General features: G+C 37.5%; 1 protein-coding gene across 1 annotated transcript in view; it reads right to left on the reverse strand.

The window, feature by feature from the left end:
* Positions 1-301: 301 nt before the first annotated feature.
* Positions 302-20,830, reverse strand: part of LOC149080507 (scavenger receptor class B member 1-like) — a 45,072-nt gene continuing 24,543 nt past the window's right edge. The window contains exon 2 of the mRNA XM_089239594.1: positions 302-770. The gene's annotated coding sequence lies outside the window, so the exon portion shown is untranslated. The remainder of the gene's footprint in view (positions 771-20,830) is intronic.

The following is a 20,830-nucleotide window of genomic DNA, read 5'->3' on the forward strand; positions in this document are numbered from 1 at the left end:
AGGATGAACGCGAATTTTGAGGGCTTACAGAATCTTATGAAATTAATTTTCATAAGATTCATATTTATATTATAACGTGTAGAACTAGTGAGATGCCGCGATATCGGGTTCTCAAAAACTGAAATGATGCAAATAATATTCAGCGCATGGAGTGAGAGCCCACTCCCATCGACACACTTGTGATTAAACATGAAGACATTAATACTGCACCATTCATGTTCTAGCGACGACTCATCATCAGAGATTTGTGTTGTAGATGTAGTGTTGAAAGCGTTTCAATTTTCTATGAAACAAATTCACTGCACCATGGCTAAAGATATTTTACTTTAAAACACATATACATGTATATACATAAAATATGTAGTTTTTCTTTATTTAAAAATTGTTTGCAATGACAACACGTTATAGAGTATAATATCTCAGAAAACGTTCATTGGAAATTTTACTTTATTGGATATTTTAATTTAGTTGTAGAAAAATGCAAATATATCATGATCTCGTTTAAAACATGCAAATATATCATGATTCATTTAACACATGCAAACAGTACGAATTATAAGAAAAATTGAGAATAATTACAACAATAAAGTCATGATATCATTGTCATCACAATTATTGCGATCAAAACAACATGAAAGGAATCAAACTATTCACGATCATCAACGTGTACGTGTATGTATGCGTTTCTATACGTTTTACAGATAAGATACAGTTGTAGTTCAGCTTATTTGCAGAACTCCTTCAATATCACCTTCTCTGTTCTTTAAGATCTGTAAACAAAAAAAAGTATCCAATAAGACTTAAGACAAAATTAATTCGGAAATAACTTCTCTTCTCTTGTATTTTTCGTGGACTAAAAAGTGTGCGGTACAGATAAGAAATGTGCTAGTCGAGTACGTGGCCTAAGAGTACAAGCGGATATCAACTAAATCAGTATCCAGGGATTGATCTGGACCAAACTAATTTATTTTATTTGCAAAAACAAACACAAAATACATATAAAAGACAACAAAAACCACATCCAAACTCGCTGACCCCTCTTCTGAAATACTTCCAAAGAACCAAAATACCAACCCAAAACAACGTTCGAGCTCGTGATCATGCACAAGGCTACTTTTAGAGTATCTAAAAATCGTCGCCACTCCATGGGAAGGGGTGGGGGCTAACAAGGTCCCAGCCCTGGAAGAGCTACGCATATTTGTATTATTTTAGACTATAAATTTGTTTTTAGAGCTGCTCGTGTAAAAACCATTCGGTTCGTCAAAAATCTCAGCCTGGGGGGCCCGGCTTCAGGATGTGTGATGTCAATCATATATTGCTGTCCCGCCCCTAGATGCATACAGCGGGTCCTGAAGTTAAACTATTAGAGATCAATTCCTCTCAGCACAAAAAGTTCGATTTTTTCAGAGCTTTCTCTCTCAAAAAAAATTAGGTTATTTAAGCTACCTATTTTATCCATTCTCCCCCTTTTTTTGTTTGCTTCTCCAACTCTACATCGAAAAACAACAAACAAAAGTAAAATTACATCAAAATCAATAGCACAACAATAAACAAAATAATTAAATAAATAAAGGATGGGGGAATATGGAAAGCAGGGCTTCAACAAAATATAGATCAAAATTTTTGAAGTCCTGGGGGGTATCTTAATTGCTACTAATTCATAGCGAGATATCCCGGTGCTTCCTATCAACAAATCGCCGGAAAAAATAGTAATAAAAAACGAAAGATCCCATAAATCTCTAGACAGTTTCAAAATCGCCATCAAAGCGAACAGCCTGTTCGCGAGGGGAAAACAAATCCCTCAGCTTTTGGGGTTTTATAAAGAAAAGAAAGATTATACACTATGCAAATCAACAAATTCGCTCTGTCAAAATAAATACGAATTATAAACCCATAATCTTATGATAACTTAAAAATATAAAACTTGAATAAAAATGTCACAAAATTCAGATTTTTAGATTAGATTTATTAACTGTATTGAAGGCCGTCGGCCTATTACAATATGTGGTACAAAATCAGAAAAAAAAATTACACATTTGTATCTATAAGTACAAAAGTACAAAAATATCATAAATATGATCTGTGAAAATCAAATACACAACAATTCACAAGATGAAGAGGAAAAAATTTCAAAAATAATTGCACATCTCGAAAGAAATTAAATAATCCGTAAATAAAAAGTCGATCAGAAAACATGGATATCCAGCAAGCGTATGAGAGACTGCTCTCATTTGATTCTAGGGAATTAATATACTGTGAAATATGTTTTCGAGTGAAAGATATGTGCATTGGGCAACAAAAAGTTACATGGACAAGACCGTTGGCCTCACATATGTTACTAACATTGCACTCTAAGCAGTGGCGGGCGCACCGTGCCCCTAGTTCTGGGGGCCCCCGCAAATCCCCAACTTTACACTTTTCTCTAATGAACCAAGCAGTGGTTTTTTCTTCTTAAGAAACAAAAAAAAATTGTAGGGGAAAAACTTCCTGTTTCCTCCCTCCGTTGGACGACGACCATTCTTAAAGGCTACCGGCACACTACGATTCGGCTGGTGCGGTTGATCTTATCAGCAACCGGGGTTTTTAATTTTTTAATGTCACGTGACATGTCGGAATTGGCTAAATTATTTTCGCCAAGCTGAAGTTGGCTACGATTATCATGCAAATTCGTGCTCATAAGTTGCATTGCAGTAAAATCCCTCTTAACGGACACCTCCTGAAATGCGGTCACCCCCTCTTTTACGGCCAAATAATAATTTACAGTTGTATAATATATAAAAGTATGTATTTCAAACCCCTGATTAACGATCACCCCCCTCTTTCACGGACGAATTTTTTAGTCCTGTCGGTGTCCGCAAAAGAAAGGTTTTACTGTATATACCAATAAAATTTTTCAGGTAATTAAATTATTTAATTTTCTGTAACAATATTTGCCGTTTGAAATTAATTCGGAGTTGAAGAAAGACAACCCAAAAGAGAGTTGACCCATTTCTGACCACTCTTACAAGTCGTTACCAAATCGCACAATTTTTTTTATATATGATGACTGGCTATTCATTTAACATATTTTTGAAGCTTCAAAAAATTGGACATGAATTTGGCACGTCTTTCTTTGTAAATAAAGTAAATTTCCAATTAACTAAATTTCTAATTATTGGAAATTAATCATGATAATTATAATTTTGGGAAACCCCATGTGACAAAAAAATTATTTCTGTTGATGATCAGGAAAAAAATTCAGATAGAAAATCGGAATAAAATTTGAGAATTTCATGTTTCAAAATCTCTAAAAAATCAAATTTCATTGTAAACAAATTTTAAAACACACTGATAAAACACTCATTAGACCTTTTAGTTCATTTCATGAAAACATTTATGTGAAAAATATCTGAAAAAAATATTAAATAAAGCATCGCACAAACGCAACGTTAGTCAAAAATGGGATGAAAAGAAAACCTCATGAAAATAATTGATGATTGCAACGTCTCATATATATTATACACAGACGTACTGTTCCGAGACAATTCGGTGTTAGCGAGGGATCGATCCCCTTTCTTTTTGGATCCGCACCTGTCCCAGGGAGTTCCAGCGGTCAATATTTTTTTAATAGATATTTGTGCAATAAAAAAAAATTCTCTTTGACTAAATTCAATTCAATAAGGAGAAAGGGTCTCGCTCTTAGATGAGGATAGAAGGTCCTGGAGAAAAGTGGGGGGGGCAGCAAATATGGTGCAAAGGGCCGTTGGGCAAAAAAAAAATATTTGACAACCACTGGATAATTTGATATTTTATTTTAATTTAATTTTTTTTAATTTATTCAATCATGATATAACGCTGTATAATAATACTAAGAACACCCAATGGATCATTAGTGGATTCGTTGTGATGAACCCAAAGAACTGTAGTAACGAAACACTTCATAAAAGCTTCATCGTTTATCATTTTTCCCGATCAGTTATCAGAAGATGATTTTTCCAGATGGTGCGATGACACGAAGGGAACATGATGTCCTTCTTACGAAATCATTTTAATGCTTCTTACTAAATTCGTTTGCAGACACAGATTTATGGCTTTGCCACGTGCTGGCTATTCGAATTGCTCTGCCTTTTTCCCGATATAATTTAAAGTTCCTGACCACGAATTAATAAAATTTGTCGCCCTCCGAATTTGCTATCCAGGCCCGCTTAACACCCTGTACATACGGCACCAGGGCCGTCTAAAGACTATCATGGGCCACCGGGCCAAGTGGTTTTCCGGAGGCCCAACCTGGTAAATCCTACAAAATTTCAACCGGATCTCATTTTTGTGAGGCCTCTCTTCTCTTGAGGCCCCCAGGCCATGCCCGGGTCGGCCCATGCGTTAAGACGGCACTGACTGATTCTCCGAACTCCGAGCCAGAGGGATACGCAAATGTTATCCTTCCATCTCTCCCTCAATATTAAAAGGGGGTGCCAAAATGCGTGCTTGTCCCGGCTGAACACACATGTCGTTGTGGTCCTGTACATCAGTATGTATGTTGCAAGGTTTAAGGTACATACAGGACCGCAGCTGGATACATTTTTAACTGGAGCTAGCAAGCTTTTGGCGTCCCCGTGTAAGGAATTTTAGAAGGAGTGGTTAAAGGGGTAATTCGACGCCGCCTCTATTTCGGCACTCGGTACAGTGGACCCGTTCTCCCTATTTGTGGCTTTGTGTGTGTATGTAAATCAAAAAGTGCTTGAAAAGAACGTTAGGTGTGAAAATTGTCTTAATGCACTCCTCGATATTACCCACATACAACGTTTTGTCTAGATCAGCGGTTCTCAAACTTTTTTGACCCACGGAACTCTTCCCTGTATATAATTTCTATGGCGGAGCCCCGTAGACTTATTTTTCATTTATTCATCAAAGTTACTGACTTATTTTTATATATTATTCAAAAATATTAATTTTTTTTTTCAAATTTATAGTTTTTTGTATTTATTTTCCTCGAACGGCCGCGGAGATCCTGGGAGTTCACACGGAGCACCGGTTGAGAACCGCTGGTCTATATGTTTTTGTTTTATTCCAAAAATGGAATAAAAAGAAAACGTCATGAAAATATTGATGATTGGAAGGTCTCATATATGTTATACACAGACGTACTGTTCCGAGACAATTCGGTGTTAGCGAGGAATCGATCTCCCTTCCTTTTGGATCCGCACCTGTCCCGGTATATTTTTTAATATAGGGGGTGATTATAAAAAAACTATCCCGACATATGGGCCCCTAACTATCATACCATTCACAGAAACTGAATGAAATTTTGGCATAAGGTATTTTGATGTATGCGCTCAAGAATGATATGGAAAACAACAGTGTCACTCTAACAGTTACGATTACAGTGAGAAAATTTCGAAAATATCAAATGGCAACACCAAGTTTTTTGTATTGGAATGCGATCTCCATACTGAAAAACACTAAATAGCGTTGGAATGGCACGAAAATCCCCGGAGCTAGGCAAGGAAAAAGTAAAAAGGACTTTGCCGTGCACCAGAGCATTAATGTTCGTTTCATGCGTCACACCGTTTCTTCGGCTGAGATCCCAGCCTGATTAGTCCTCCACAAGGCCATGTGGAAAATTTGTGAAACACAATAAAATGCTTTATTTTATGCTGCTTCTTTGTCCTTATTGGTTGTCCTCACTTTTAGCCTATCTACCGCCGGTGATTTTCATGCTACAGTTGCCGTTCGAACGCTATTTAGGGTTTTTCACAATGGAGATCACATTCCAATACAAAAAACTTGGTGTTGCCATTTGATATTTTCGAAATTTTCTCACTGTAACCGTAACTGTTAGAGTGACACTGTTGTTTTCCATATCATTCTTGAGCGCATACCTCAAAATACCTTACGCCAAAATTTCATTCAGTTTCTGTGAATGGTATGATAGTTAGGGGCCCATATGTCGGGATAGTTTTTTTATAATCACCCTGTATATGTTTGTGCAATAAATTTCGCTTTGACTAAATCCAATTCAATAAGGTGAATGGGTCTTGCTTTAAGATGAGGGATCCTGGGGAAAGGTGGGCGGATGAGGGGAGGCAGCACGAGAAGAAAATATGGTGCAAAGGGCCATTGTCTAACAAAAAATTTGGCAACCACTGGACCATATTTTTCTTTCAATTTAAATTTTTTTTTAAATTTATGTATTTCAATCATGATATAACGCTGTATAATAATACTAAGAACATCAATCGATGGATTCTGATGAACACAAATCACTATGGTAACGAAAAACTTTTTCCTTTGTCATTTTTCCCGATCAGGTATCAGATGATTTTTCCAGATGGTGCGATGACACGAAGGGAACGTAATGTCCTTCTTACGAAATCATTCAAATGCTTCTTACTAAATCCGTTTGCAGACACAGCATTATGGCTTTGCCACGTGCTGGCTATTCGGATTGCTCTGCCCTTTTTCACGATATAATTTAAAGTTCCTGATCACGAATGACTAAGATTTGCCGTACCTCCGAATTTGTTACCCCGGTTCGCTTAACGCCCTGTACTTACGGCACCAGACCCGCAACTAGGGAAAAGCAGGCGGGACTGATGCCAGGGCCGTCTTAAGAGTATAATGGGCCCCCGGGCCAAGTGGGTTTCCGGAAGCCCAACCTGGGAAATTTCAACCGGATCTCATTTTTGTGAGGCCTCTCTTCTCTTGAGGCCTCCGGGACATGCCCGGCCGGGCCCATGCGTTAAAACGGCACTGACTGATGTCCCGAACTCCAAGCCAGAGGGGTGCGCAAATGTTATCCTTCCATATTAAAAGGGGGCGCGAAAATGTGTGCTTGCCCCGGCTGACCACGCATGTCGTTGTGGCCCTATACATCAGTATGTATGTTGCAATGTTTAAGGTACATACAGGGCCGCAGTGACACCAGTGATACCTTTTAAGTGGAGGTAGCAAGCTTTTGGCGTCCCCGTGTAAGAAAAGGTTAGAAGGAGTGGTAAAAGGAGTAATTCGGTACCCCCTCTAGTTCAGCACTCGATACAGTGGACCCGCTCTCCCTAGTTGCGGCTTTGTGTGTGTATGTAAATCAAAAACTGCTTGAAAAGAACGGTAGGTGTGAAAATTGTCTTAGTGCACTCTTTGATATTAACCCCGTAGGCCTATTTTTTATTTATTCATCAAAGTTACTGATTTATTTTTATTCAAAAATATTAATAATTATTTTTTTCAAATTTATTGGTTCTTTTTTTTATTTTTCTCGAGACCCGCGGAGTTCACACGGAGCACCGGTTGAGAACCGCTGTTCTGGATGGTTTTTTTATTGAAAAAACAACAGATAGACAGCCACATTCATAGTGCCCGAGTGGCATGCTGGTAAGATGCTCGACTACCATCGTGAAGGTTGTTGTCAGGGTCCCGGGTTCGAACCCACGGGAGGATATAGATAAGATATTTTCCCTAACGAACTCGAGGCGACCACCGATAGACAGCGCCTTCACTTCCAACCCATCTCACTAATTGCAGTAAATTGCAATATAGCGATATGGCCAGAGTAGGTGTTTGGTGAAGTAGAGTAGCCACTTTCATATATACGATACCAAAAAGACAGAATAATGAAAGCAAAACACACACAATGCAGCTCTTAGGGTACGTCCATAGTGAACCGCTTCTCGGTACTCGCTTTATCGCGGCTGAAAAAAGATCGTGAAAACTCATTGGGGCGGCCATAGTGCGCCCGCCTTCTGCTTTTACCGGCTCAAACTACTTTTACCCGCTTTAACCAGAATGAATTATTATTTCTTTTTCTCGCTTGACCGGCTCACCGCTTGCAGTTTTGAACGGATACTTTCCTCTAAGTGTTCGTTTTATAATGGAATAGTAAATCGACGGAGTTTTTGTAACGATCAATTATCGTTATTACTAATCGTTATTACTAAGTTTAATTAACGATAAAACTAAATCAAACGGAATTTTGTAACGATTAATTTTCGTTTTTCTAATCGAAAATTTGTTGTGGCACTAAAAGCGAAATCGCTGATTTATCATCAATTAATTAATTTACTATAATTAGCGATTACACTAAACCCATTGCAACTTCAAGGCGAGTCCTATTAATTTCATGTACATTCGTCATTCTTTCATGTTTAATTTTATAATAAATATTTTTTGTTGTCAACAAAAACACACAATAGATCCCCACGTGATAGCTCCATGATGCCAACTGCCCATGCAGGCAGACGCTCCCGCGAGCGGTGCACTATAATCACCACCGGCTAGAATCGCGCGGGATCATCTCGCCTTCTACAACTGCCGCGGTTTAAGCAATAAAGCGGGAAGCGGGAAGCGGTGCACTATGGACGTACCCTTAGGGACGTATTTCCTTCCCGGTTCATACTTATGCTTTTAATAAATGTTTCAAAAGTTTGATATGGAGAAAATTTGCAAATATAAAAATTTATTCCTTCAGATGTCTAATTAATTTTTTTTCTGATAATTTTTTATGAATTTATTATAAATGGTTGGGCCCAGTGGTAATTTGTACTTTTTGGATGAGGTACTAATTGGTTTTTGCTAAAACGTTATAATCGGGATCCAATTCAAGTATTTTAAAATATATATTTCGATTTTAGCGTAGTCACGTTAGTTTATGAATGTCATTAGCATACATTAAAACTCGGTTATAATGTAGGAAAGCAAAAAAAATTCATTAGTTAGAAAAATTTAATTTTTTATTCATTGGTTTTTTTTTATTGTTATCAGTGCAAAAGCGCCAAACAAAGAATTAGCTTCTGTAGAATAGAACTTCACGATACAGTTCTACGAATTTGTCTTTTCCCCTCATTTTTATGGCAACCTGAGAAGGAGAGCAATTCCTTTGTCCAGTGCATCCGAAATCCCATCACCCTCCTTGTCAAACCACTTAATAGACAATGGATGACAGCAACCGCAGGTCCAACCGAACCGTCATCAGGGTGTTCAAACATTTCCAATCGTTGATGGCAGCTTTCCGGTTACCCCAACCGTCCAAAAAAATTGTGGATTTTAACCGCCCTCAGCGGTTGCAGTTATATCTGTGCATTGGCAGAATAAAATTATAGATGATGCCTTCCCCCCCCCCCAACCTCAACCGCCTACAACGGCGCCGCAGTCAGGTCCCGGCCTTATGCATCTTGAATCTTGCTGGAGCCTCCATTGCCAAAACAATCGATTAGGCGCCGATAAAGGAGACATTACTGTTGAGCTCATCTCTTCTCTCTCAATTTTTGTCTTTGTCAAGGATTCCCTGGGGATGGAGGGTATCCAGAAATTTGTTTTATCAAGGTCCCCCCCCCCCCAAAGTCTGGAGTGGCGTCGGAGCCGGGGTTGCTTGAGCACCCACAGGGTCATGCAGTAAGTTGATTGTTTTCGTAAAAAATTAACAATTCCCCCCCCCCCTATACCTCTTGTTCTGTCTGTCGTCTTAGGCCGGGACCTGACTACGGCGCGGATGCAGGCGGTTGAGGTTGGGGGAAGGCATCATCTATAGGTTTATTCTGTCAACGCACAGATACAACTGCAACCGCTGAGGGCGGTTTTTTCAACCGAGAAAATCCACATTTTTTTGGACGGTTGGGGTAACCGGAAAACTGCCATCATGTATTGGAAATGTTTGAACACCCTGATGACGGTTCGGCTGGGCCTGCGGTTGCTGTCTTCCATTGTCTATTAAGTGGTTTGACAAGGAGGGTGATGGGATTTCGGATGCACTGGACAAAGGAATTGCTCTTCTTCTCAGGTTGCCATAAAAAATGAGGGGAAAGACAAATTCGAAGAATTGTATGGTGAAGTTCCATTCGTCGGAAACTAATTCTTTGTTTGGCGCTATTGCACTGATGACAATATAAAAAACAAATGAAGAAAAAATTAAATTTTTCTATAACCAATGATTTTTTTTTTTTTTTTTTTTTTGCTTTCCTACATGAGCATACATTAAAACTCGGTTATAAGTGACGTGATTACACCGTTAAAACCGAGATATATATTTTAAAATATTTTAATGAAATGCATTGGATCCCGATTATAACGTTTTAGCAAAAAAACCAATTAGTACCTCATCCAAAAAAGTACAAATTGCCAGGAGGCCCAATCATTTGTAATAAATTCATAAAAAATTATCAGAAGTATGAATCGGGGAGGAAATATGTCCCTAAGAGCTGCATTGTGTGTGTTTTGCTTCATTATTCTGTCTTTTTTGGTATTTATTTTTGTATCCTTTTGTATATATGAATGTGGCTGTCTATCTGTTGTTTTTCAATAAAAAAAACCATCCAGACCAGTGGTTCTCAACCGGTGCTCCGTGTGAAATCCCAGGGTCTCCGCGGCCGCTCGAGGAAAGTAAAAAAAAACCAGTAATATTTTGAGAAAAAAAAATTATTAATATTTCTGAATAATAAAAATAAGTCAAGTAACTTTGATGAATAAATAAAAAATAGGCCTACGGTGCTCCGCCATATAAATTATATACTGGAAAGGGCTCCGTGGGTCAAAAAAGATTGAGAACCGCTGATCTAGACAAAACGTTGTATGCTGGTAATATCGAAGAGTGCATCAAGACAATTTTCACTCCTACCGTTCTTTTCAAGCAGTTTTTGATTTACATACACAAACAAAGCCATAACTAGGGAGAGCTGGTTCACTGCCGAGTGCTGAATAGAGGGGATGCCGAATTACCCCTTTAACCACTCCTTCTAACCTTTCCATACACGGGGACGCCAAAAGGTTGCTATCTCGAGTTAAAAAGTATCCAGCTGCGGCCCTGTATGTACCTTAAACCTTGCAACATATATACTGATGCACAGGGCCTTTTAATATTGAAGGAGAGATGAAAGGATAACATTTCCGCACCTCTATGGTTCGGAGTATCAGTCTGTGCCGTCTTGATGCATAGGTCCACCCGGGCATGGCCCGGGGGCCTAAAGAGAAGAGAGGCCTCACAAAAATGAGATCCGGTTGAAATTGTCTAGGATTTACCAGGTTGGGCCTCCGGAAAACCACTTGGCCCGGGGGCCCACGATAGTCTTAAGACGGCCCTGGCATCAGTTCCTCCTGCTTCTCCCTAGTTGCCGCCCCGTATGTACAGGGCGTTAAGCGAACCGGGGTAACAAATTCGGAGGTACGGCAAATTTTAGTAATTCGTGATCAGGAACTTTAAATTATATCGTGAAAAAGGGCAGAGCAATTCGAATAGCCAGCACGTGGCAAAGCCATAAATCTGTGTCTGCAAACGGATTTAGTAAGAAGGACATTACGTTCCCTTCGTGTCATCGCACCATCTGGAAAAATCATCTTCTCATAACTGATCGGGAAAAATGATAAACGAAGAAGTTTTTCGTTACCACAGTGCTTTTTGTTCGTCAGAATCCATCGATTGATGTTCTTAGTATTATTATACAGCGTTATATCATGATTGAATAAATTAAAAAAATTTGTAATTAAAAGAAAATGTCATATGGTCCAGTGGTTGTCAAATTTTTTGTTAGCCAATGGCCCTTTGCACCATATTTTCTTCTAGTGCTGCCCCCCCCCCTTCCCCAGGACGTTCTACCCTCATCCAAGAGCGAGACCCTTTCTCTTTATTAAATTGAATTTAGTCAAAGCGAAATTTATTGCACAAATATATGTATAAAAATGTCGGTCGCTGGAACTCCCCGGAACAGGTGCGGATCCAAAAGGAAGGGAGATCGATTCCTGGCTAACACCGAATTGTCTCGAAACAGTACGTCTGTGTATAACATATATGAGACGTTTCAATTATCAATATTTTCATGAGGTTTTCTTTTTCTCCCATTTTTGACTAACGTCCCAATGCTTTGTTCAATATTTTTTTCAGATATTTTTCACATAAATGTTTTCATGAAATGAATATTTTTGGGAACTAAAAGGTCTAACGAGTATCATAGTGTTTTTTAAAATTTGTTCGCAATGAAATTTTCAAATTTCATTCCGATTTTCTATCTGAATTTTTTTCCTGACCATGGTTCTGGTCAGGAAAGAAATAATTTCTTCCTTAATTTTTTTTTTTGTCACACATGAGGTTTCCCAAAATTTTAATTATTATGATTAATTTCCATTAATTAGGAATTTAGTTAATTGGAGATTAACTTTAATTACAAAGAAAAACGTACTAAATTCATGTCCCATTTTTTGAAACTTCAAAAATATGTTATTTGTGAATAGCCTATACACAAAAAAAATTGGGAGATTGGTCAAAAATGGGTCAACATTTGGGTTGTCTTTTTTCAATTCCGAATTATTTTCGAACGGCAAATATTGTTACAGAAAATTAAATAATTTAATTACCTGAAAATTTTTATCAGTAAAACCTTTCTTTTGCGGACACCGACAGGACTAAAAAATTCGTCCGTGAAAGAGGGGTGACCGTTAATCAGGGGTTTGAAATACATACTTATTATTATTTTTGGCCGTAAAAGAGGGGGTGACCGCATCTGAGGGGTGTCCGGTAAGAGGGGTTTTACTTCAATGCAACTTATATATGAGCACAAATTTGCAAGATAATCGTAGCCAACTTCAGCTTGGAGAAAATAATTTAGCCAATCCCGAGATGTCACGTGACATTAAAAAATAAAAAAAACCCGGTTACTAACAGCAGTGTGTGTTCCACGCGAAATTCCACGGTTGCTGATAAGATTAACCGCACCAGCCGAACCGTAATGTGCCGGTAGTCTAAGTCTGGTGTCCAGCAATTTGTACGGCCTTGAGTGCCTACGACTGGTATATTTTTGTATTAAAATTATCTTGAATATTGTTTTATTTTCAGCAGTAGACAAAAATGAATAATACTAAAGGTATGTATTTTATTTTATTTCTCTTTGTTGTTCTACATGTTACGTTGGTCACAAAAAATATGTTTTTTGTTTCTGAGTCGATCAATTTTATGAATAGAAATTTCCACTTTCATTTTCTCTTTTTCTAAGCTCTGGTCTAGTGGAAAAATATTTAAAAAAACATTTTAGTAAAATTATTCCAATTTCTAAAGCTGTGACTAACGAACAATATTTGTGTGTGTGACCAACCGTAACTGAATAAAGTTTTGCTTTTATGAATTTCTATGTTCACATTATTTTTTATTTATTTAAAATTTTATCTTTCAATTTTAAGTTATGATATGATGCACAGCTGAGAAAATTATTTTTTTGCTTTTTTTAAGGAAAAAAATGGCGCCAACGAGTGCTAAAACAAGAAAAAGGAAAAGTTGTGCTAACCAAACCACAGAGCAAAAAGATGAAGAAAGAGAAAGGGCTAGAGTTGATATGAAGTTAATGCGACTAAAGAGAAAAAACGATGCAAAATGGATAGAGAAAGAACGCCATGCATCGAAATTGAGAATGAAAAAAATGCGTCAAAAAAGAAAGAGTTATCTTTACAGATACCCAAAGAAAATCCTTTTGGAAGTCCTCAGAGCTTTGGAAAGGCTCTCCAAAAAACCAAAAGTACACTACCACGTAGTCCAAGAAAAAAAGTTGCACTTGTTAAAAAAATGGCTACTGCTTTAGGGATTCCAATTTCTGGTAAGAATATAATAGAAAATGGTAAGAAAGTAATATCAGCTAAAATTAAAAGTAAGGTTGAAGAATTTTATCGTAGAGATAATATTTCTCGTCAGCTTCCGGGAAAAAAAAGATGTAAAATCAGTTAGAGACCCCGTAACTAAGGAGAAAGGGATGTTGGCAAGACGTCGTCTAATGCTCAATTTGAAGGACGTGTATGAATTATTCAAAGCTGAAAATCCTGATGCTTCAATGGGTGTTTCTAAATTTTGTCAATTCAGACCAGTGGAAGTAAATACCGTCAGTTCTAAAGATCAAGAAGTTTGTTGTTGCCCTTATTGTGAAAACATATCTTTTCTAATACATTCACGTGCATGGGGAAATTCCACTATTAAATCTGTGAATGATATCTTGGCTATGATCGTATGTGATACGAAGTCTGCTAATTGCATGAAAGCAGAATGTGAAACATGTTCACCACAGTTTTTCGAGGCAATTTCTAACTCTGTGGAAATTACACCTGAAGGTGTGCGTGCGCGTACAGCAGTGGAATGGACGTAAAGTAGAAGAAAAAAAATTCACCTCTAGTTTGTTTACTTCAGAGTTAGCAAAACAGGCTATGAAAATTGCAGAACATGTCTACAACATAACTTGTCAAGCAGTAGAGCTGAGGAAGCAGAAAGATAATTTGCTGCCAAATGAGATCCTACTCCAAACAAATTTTGCTCAAAACTATCAAATAAAACACCAAAATGAAGTGATGGCAGCTCACTGGAAAAGTGACAAGGACCCAACTGTAACCATATATACTGCTGTAATATATTACAGAAAACAACTACATGATGATTTAGAAAAAAAGTCGTATGCTATTATATCCGACACAAAAAAAAACATACATCCTATGAAGTCAAGATTTTTAATGAATATTTGATAGCGGATTTTCAAAAAAACACCTATGTTACAGTAGGAAAGGCTATAATTTGGAGCGATGGTGCTGCTGCACATTTCAAGAATCGTTACTCAATGGCTGCAATGTCGTGTTCGAATTTAATTTCAGAGTGGAACTTTTGTGCATCTTACCATGGAAAAGGTCCTCATAATGGCACTGGGGCGGTCTTGAAGCGCCATGTTTGGAAAAAGGTCTTGCAAGGTAAAACTCACATAGCTGATGCAAGTGAATTCTTCAAAGAAGTGGACCAAAGTAGCCTGAGAGAACATCAAATGCATATATATCTCCACAGATGTCATTGATAATAAGATGGCAGAAATGGAAAAACTGTTTAGGGGTACGAATCCACTAAATGGAATTAAATCTGCCCACTCGGTATATAAAGTTGCCAACGTGCGTGTAAAAATGTACACAAATACTGGAGACCTAATTCCATTCACAGAAAACATCAATTTATAAGCAATACTTTGCAAATAAAAAGAATTTGGCTTCCATTTACTCTGGTTACATGTGTTTTTTATATTACGATTTCGCAAGTTACGTTGGTCACACGCACTTCAGCAAAGCACAAATAATTTTTTTTTTTAAGTTATTTAATTTGATGCTTTGGCAGGTATATTAAATTAAACTCAACACTTGAAAGGTATAATGTGAAGAAATTGGGGACTTGAAAACATGTAGATTCAGAGGAATTGCTAAAAGAAATGAAGTGTTTTTCTAAGGGGGTATAAAAGCTGTTACATTGGTCACAGCCACTGTTTATCAAAAAAAATTAATAGATTGAGTAAAAATTATGCATTCAACAATTTTTATACCATTCCCTGAGGTGGTTCACAAGTTTAAAATTACCTTTTTATAAAATTCCATTATTTACAAGCGAAAAACAGAGCTCATTTCGGCTGTGAATGTTACGGTGGTCACGTGGAATGACCCTTTATCAAGGTCCCGTCTGGAGTGGCGTCGGAGCCGCGGTTGCTTGAGCACCGATTATTTTCGTAAAAAATTAAAAAAAAATATTTTTTACCCTATACCTCTTGTTCTGTCTGTCGTCTTAGTCTGGTGTTTAGCAATTTGTACGGCCTTGGGCGCCTACGACTGGTATGGTATTTTTGTATAACTTACGTCCTCTTCTTTTTTGATTGTGTCCAGGCAAGTTTCTTTTTTGCTTGGGGGTAAAAGTGTGTTTTACAATAAATGAAATGTATTGATGGGGGATATCCAGTGACGCACACATGTTTCAGTCGTCTAACCAGAATGTTTTGAGGGAAACTTGTCTCCTTGTTTTGTGACTGTGGCCGACAGATATGGGATAATATTCTTATAAGATTTTGACAGTGGCTAGTCATTTTCTTTATCGAAGCGTACCGTGATCAAAATTAAAATACCATTATGACTTTGAATTATTTGTGTAAGCACAAGAAATTTGGTAGTTTATAATAGGTTACTGGGTGTTGTGAACTGAAAGATTATTGCCGACTCAGCCCTCAGAAAGTTTAGCTGCGATGGGCTATTACTGGAAGCCGGGTGATGTATTTGCTTGCCACATTTTTTGAGTCATGTAAAATATGAGGTAAACAAAAACTGACCGTTATTCTAGAAATACTAGTAACACATTCTCATGATCCACACAAGGGTAGGGCTCATTGTCGTCTTAACGCATAGGCCCACCTGGGAACACCCCGGAGGACCTCAAGAGAAGATGGCCGTCAGAAAAATGAGAAGTAGTTGAATTTTTCGAGAATTCTCCAGATAGAGCAAAAATCACTTGGCCCATGCTCTTAAGACCGACCTGGTAGGGCTGACAGCGCTCCAGTCATAGGGCCCGGGACAATCACCTTTTTTCTTGCTATAAATTCACTGTAGAAGGGCCCGTGAAAAGTCTGGCTGCGGGCCTGGTAAAGATTTTAGTCCAGGGACTCTATGTCAAAATGTGGGGGCCCGTGGCTACGACTAACTAAAAATTATAAATGCCTAAATAAAAAAATATGTAGTAGTTATTTGCATATACGTAGATATATGCATGTGAGAATATTTTTTTAAATAAACAATGCACTAATAGAAAATATGCATTTTAAAAACTTATCTGCGTTTTTTTTATTTTTGCATGGCGATTTTTTTTTTGAATTCATATTTTTGGAATTTTAAGTGCATATTTGTATTTTTTTAGAGAATATAAACCGGTCTCTGGTAATCATGGTCAATTTCTTGAAGGTTACGTGTTTCGTTTTAATGTTTATGTATGCCCTGCATCAGTGTCAGCATCAAACCAAAATCATGTTTTTAGTAACATAAGTACTGCAGTAGATAGGTCGTGGAATACGGCAATAAAATTAACCTCGGGCTAGAGGTCTAACTGCTTCCTCCATGTAAGAGCCATGCAGAACCTATCTTTGAGAGGGGAATTTTAGGAGACCTATCTTATTTTATTATAAGATTATTGTATTGTGTATTATTTATAAAATAATTATTGTGGTGATTGAAAGCCGTTTTTATTGGTCATTTTTATGTGGAACGACTTTTTTTTATCTGAAATCTTATTATTTATCATTATTATTTATTATTATCTTATTATTTCCTAAGGGAAAGTTTGATTCAATAAAATACGAGTGATTTGGATCACGAACACGCTCACGGAACGAATAAGCTCATTTTAACCACCACAGTTTCACTGTATTCGTATTTGCTACTTTGTACTCACAAAGGTTCTCCTGCAGTGCAGACTTACGATATAAGCAGGGGTGTAAATTAGTTTGTGGATTATATACTTGTTTCATTTACAGTTTTAAAAATAGTTCTTTTTGTGCGTATAAATAAATATTCAGGTAAGTTGAAATTTATTAAAATAAAAATAATTCCCGTTCTACATCAGCACCTGGATTTTTGTCGTTTATGAATAATATTTCAATTTTAATTCATCATTAATTTATTGCACTATATCGAAAAATTTATTTTCTAGTATTCTAATCATTCAGACCATTAAATGAAACGACATCTATTAGGGGCTGAAAAAAAAAATTAAAAAAAGACGCGACCAACAGAAAAGGGCATTGGACAAATTTATAACTAGCCCTTACTATTCAGGCCATCATAATTCGAGCAACAATGAAGCTGAAGAGCAAGGAGCTTCCGTTAGTCAACAAAAACAGTTAGTTGAAGTTGAAAACCAAGGTATAAAAGAAAGCAACAAAATGATGATGAAGAATCAACAGTCAACCTGATGAAAAACCAGTAGAAAAAAAATATAGCCTACAAGAAAGTCCATTATAAAATTTTGAAACGCAAACGGAAAATATTCCATTCGAAGTTGCACAGAAAGATATTACTCTTTGGCCTAACGTTTTATCTAATGGAGTGATTGAATTTTTAGTTTCAAATAACCAAAAAATATAGGCGATATAACTACACTTAAATAAGTCTATGAACACTGTGATCGCATGTACTACAGAGGTTTGTGTAAAGACCATTTTTTCAGAAAAATTTCGAATGGTGAAAAAGACGGCGGGGATAATTTTTTCCGAAACATCCAAATCAATTTATTGTTATCCATGCAAAATGTTTTCGAGTTCAAAGTCTAAGTTGACTACACAGTTGACTCATTCGAAATTGGAAACATAATGGAATAACTTTGTCCGAGCATGTGTGAAATGCCTAAAGAACACGTCGCTTCAATGTGCACATTATACAAGCGCTCCTGTACGGTGATTCCTTGCAAATTACATTGCAAAAAGAAAATTATTGCAGAGAGATTTATGCGAAGAATTGTATCCATAATAAAAATAATAAAATTCCTCGCAAGTTTGGGCATTGCTTTTAGAGGCCATAATGAGAGGGCAACATCTTCGAGAAAAGGCAATTATTTGACTAGTTTAGTGCAGCGGTTCTCAACCTTTTTTGACTCGCGGAGCCCTTTTTAGAAAAAAAATTCTATGGCGGAGCCCTGTGTGTATATATAGGGAAATTTTTTAATTATTCATCAAAGTTATTGATTTATTTTTACTATTTAAGAATATTTATAATTCTTTTTTAATTTTACTGTCGTTTTATTTTTCTTGAGTGGCCGCGGAGCCCCTGGAGAGTGCACAAGGAGCCCTGAGGGCTCCGCGGAGCACCGATTGAGAACCGCTGGTTTAGAGTATTTGAGGGAATATGACGAATTTTTAAAGTTGCATTTACAAAAGTATGGAAATCAAGGTAGAGAGAGCGGACACGTAAATTACTTATCGCATCAGACGTGTGATGAACTTTTGCAAATAATTGCCGATTCTCTTATGGAGGAAATAAAATGCGCAAAATATTATAGTAATATTTTAGATTCTACATCCGATGTTGTGCATGGGGATAAACTTACTTTCGTAGTGAGCTATTTATCAGCAAATTGGGGATATTAAAGAAAGATTTTTAAAGTTCTTCGCTATAGAAAGACATGATGCCGAGTATCTAGGGGAAACGGTTTTATCTACCTTGAAAACTTTGCCAGTAGATATAAAATATTGCCGTGGGCAATCTTACGACAATGCAGCAAATATGTCGGACAAGTACAATGGTCTCCAAACAATAAGACAACATGCTGCATCGTTTATCGTCGTCAAACGTTATGCATGCTGCATAACGTTTATTGCGTACACGACGTTTGGACGCAGCTCATTCGACGCGAGACACTTGGACGCATGCCGTTTGGACGCCCGCCGATTGGACGCCACCGTTTCGAAGCGAGCAGTCTGCGCACTGTTTCGACGCGAGGAGAAAGGGTAAAACATTTATTTCATTAAAAGCATCGGTCATTGTAACGCGTGTTCAACAACATGGCTGAAGCAGTATTATCGAAGCGCAACAAAGAAATTTATGCACATGAAGGTGAGTTTTATTGGTTCGATAGATATGTTGCTAACGAAACTAAGGAAGCATGGCGATGTCAAAGAAGGCTTTGTAATTTCAACAAGAAGTGCCGAGGGAGAGTGTACTCCGATACCGATAATTTCTTTCATATAGTTGTTTCCAAACATACAGAACATGAGAGCGATGCTGCAGAGGTCTTGAGGTTGCTCGTACAATAACAACTTTAAAACGAAGAGCTATCGATACTCAAGAACTTTCAAGTCAGATTCGAACCACTGCTCTACAAAAGTTATCGTTGGCCGCACATGCACGCATTCAAAATAAAACTGCAACGAATAAGATCATACAACGGGCACATTCAGTTACAATTCATCCAACCGATCGTGCTTCCATCGTGATACCAGATGGTTACCGAAACTACAAACATCGACCAGGGAACTTCGAAAAATTGCTGATTCCGGTGAATTCGAGCAAAATCGAATTTTAATATTTGCCGGAAAAGTATTCAGGTTTTTGGATTGGTCATGTGAAAAAAGTTTTTGTGGATGGAACTTTCAGTTTATCGCCGCCGCTGTTTTCTCAAATTTTTGTGATCATGGTTGACAGAGATGGTTTCGTGATGCCAATTCTTTATGCGCTCCTTCCAAATAAGGATCAGGACACGTATGCTCGAAATGATTTTAAACGAATGGGAAAATTTTAAGCCCCAGTCAATTTCACTAGACTACGAAATTGCTGTTATCAACGTGTTTTGTAATGCATTTCCAAATGCAAAATTGCATGGGTGTTTATTCCATTTTGGAAAAAATATAAAGCAACATCTCACTTCTGAACACCTTATCCATCGATACAACAGCGATTCGGACTTTGCTCTACAGGCTCGTATGATTCCTGCTTTGGCTTTTGTTCCCGTGGCCAATATGGAGGATGCAATTGACGTTTTACGAGGAGTGAATGAAGCTGACAATGTGCCAACTATTGAGGATAGTTTAATACCCGTATCAAAATACTTCGAAGACACTTACATCGGAAGATTATGTCGAAACAATCGCCGCAGTCGGCCACTGTTTGAGCCAGCAATTTGGTCCTGCTATAAGCGCACTCTGAATGACGAAGCCCGCACAAATAATTACGCAGAAGCAGCTTATCGACGCTTGCAAGCCGAATGCGGTGTTGACCACCCCACTTTATGGAAGTTCATAGACGGCCTCCGTACTGTGCAGAAATCGACCGATCAGCATTACGAAGAGTTTCTGAGCGGTGCCGAACCACCGAAAAAACGGAACAAATATCAAAAAGCTGATCACTGAGTTTTCAATAACAGAGCTTCAGTGATCGAGTACTTACTAGGTATGGCTCACAACTTTATGCTATAACTTAATGGTGTTATTATTGTGATTTGTAATATTAATCATGTGATATGAAATTGTTGTTGATATGTAAATGTGATGTGTAATATATTAAATATTCTATTTTACTCATTTTATTATTTTATATTCATTTTATTATTCATATACTGTATATT

The sequence above is a fragment of the Pholcus phalangioides genome, unplaced genomic scaffold (genome assembly GCF_987345545.1).
Source record: "Pholcus phalangioides strain wild (caught in Gottingen) unplaced genomic scaffold, Ppha-v1.0 ptg000011l_1, whole genome shotgun sequence".
Taxonomy (NCBI): Eukaryota; Metazoa; Arthropoda; class Arachnida; order Araneae; family Pholcidae; genus Pholcus; species Pholcus phalangioides.